At 52.6% G+C, this 1,866-nt stretch overlaps 1 protein-coding gene across 1 annotated transcript in view; it reads left to right on the forward strand.

Annotated features, from left to right (window-relative positions):
- Positions 1-418: 418 nt before the first annotated feature.
- Positions 419-1,866, forward strand: part of NPTX2 (neuronal pentraxin 2) — a 19,102-nt gene continuing 17,654 nt past the window's right edge. Inside the window, exon 1 of the mRNA XM_006031462.3 lies at positions 419-437. The gene's annotated coding sequence lies outside the window, so the exon portion shown is untranslated. The remainder of the gene's footprint in view (positions 438-1,866) is intronic.

The following is a 1,866-nucleotide window of genomic DNA, read 5'->3' on the forward strand; positions in this document are numbered from 1 at the left end:
GTGCAGTGAATGTGATATATGTTGACATTAGCAAGGCTTTTCATATGGCCTCTGACAGCATTCTCACAAGCAAACTAAGGCAGTACAGGATGGATGAAGGAACTATAAGGTGGACAGAAAGCTGGCTGGATCATCAGGCTCAGTGGGTAGTAAACCATGGCTCAATGTCTAGTTGCAGCTGGTATCAAATGGAAGGACATAGGGGTTGGTCCTGGGGCCCATTTTGTTCAATATCTTCATCACTGACCTGAAGATAACATAGCGTGCAGCCTCAGCAAGTTTGCAGATGACACCAAGCTGTGGGGAGTAGTAGATACAGTTGATGTTAGGGCTAGGTTTCGGAGAGACCTTGGCAAATGGGAGGATTGGTCCAAAAGAAATCTCATGAAGTTCAATAAGAAGTGCAAAGTCCAGGAGCTGGCCAAGGGCAAGGACACCATGGGCAACCTGCCCCGAGACCCTGTGCTCAAGGACATCATCGACAGCTGAGCTGCACCATACACGAGATCAAGGACTGGCTGGAGAGCCTGGAGGTAGGCGGCAGAGGGGGAGGGAGGTGCATGGAGCTGCATGTGGTGCTGCAGCCGCCACTTGCACTTAGGACAGAAGAGTCCCATACACCGGTACTGGCTGGGGACTGCCTGGCCAAGCAACAGACTTGCAGAAAAGGGCCCGTGGGTTACAGTGGACAATAAGCTGAATATTAGCCATCAGTGTGCCCTTGTTACCAAGAAGGCTAATGGCATACTGGGCTGCACTGGTAGGGGGGTTGCCAGGAGGGGAAGGAAAGGGATTATTTCCCTCTATTCAGCACTGGTGAGGCCACATCTGGAGTAGTGGGTTCAGTTTTGGGCCCCCACTACAGAAAGAAAGGATGTGGACAAATTGGAGAGAGTCCAGTGGTGGGCAAAGAAAATGGTGAGGGCATGTGACTTATATGAGGAGAGACTGAGGGAACTGGGCTTAATCCCCTCACCCCTCAGCCCCAAGCACAGCCCGGCGCAATCCCCACCAGATAGAGCCCGATTCAGCCTCGGCCCCAGCCCGCAGTGGCAGCCACCCCACCCTGCATAGATCCAGGGGGAACACGCACCCCTTGCCTTCCTCAGCTGCGTGCAGTGGCAGGAGCTGCCCCCTCCCCCCATTACCTCCTGTACGAGCTGTGGCTCCGTCCCATGCCCTGTCCTGCCCCATCTGGGCAGCGCCTGCCCCAGCTCCAGCCCTGCTCCCTCCATCACTGCAGGGGCCTTGATCTGCCCCCTGACAGCCCTTCCCTCCCCCCTCCCCTTCCACCACAACAGACTTACCAGCTGCACATAGCTCTCTAGGCTGCTGGGCTGTGCTCCTCGCCGCCTACATGCTGCACTGTGGCTGCTTGTATGCACGGGGCATTATCAGCTGCATTATTGGCTACATCAGGCCGATTTCTGATACAGTCAATTTTCTTTATATTGGTGCCGATCCGATATCGAACCAATGTATTGGTGTGCCTCTAGTTGCTATATCTTACATGGTGCTCCTCACCCCAGTTTCTAATGCCCTGATCATCAGAGGTACTTGGGCACCTAAGTCCTATTGATAACAGTGGGAGTTACATACTTAAAACAGGACGTAAGTATTTAAGGGCATGTGTACACTGAAGCAGCAGTGTGCTTGGCTGGGATGCCCTTAGCCCACTCTGCCCTGCTTACCTGTACCTACTGACATGCTCCAAACCTAGAGGTATTCACCATGACTGTATCCAATTATTCTTCCTAGGGAGAACTTGGATTGAAATCAATGGGAATACTGTTGTGGAGCTTTAGCAGGACCAGCTGTTTAGCTGAAATTCCTAGCCTTTTGCAAACCAGATACATTTGCTCTTTC

The sequence above is a fragment of the Alligator sinensis genome, unplaced genomic scaffold (genome assembly GCF_000455745.1).
Source record: "Alligator sinensis unplaced genomic scaffold, ASM45574v1 scaffold990_1, whole genome shotgun sequence".
Lineage (NCBI taxonomy): Eukaryota > Metazoa > Chordata > Crocodylia > Alligatoridae > Alligator > Alligator sinensis.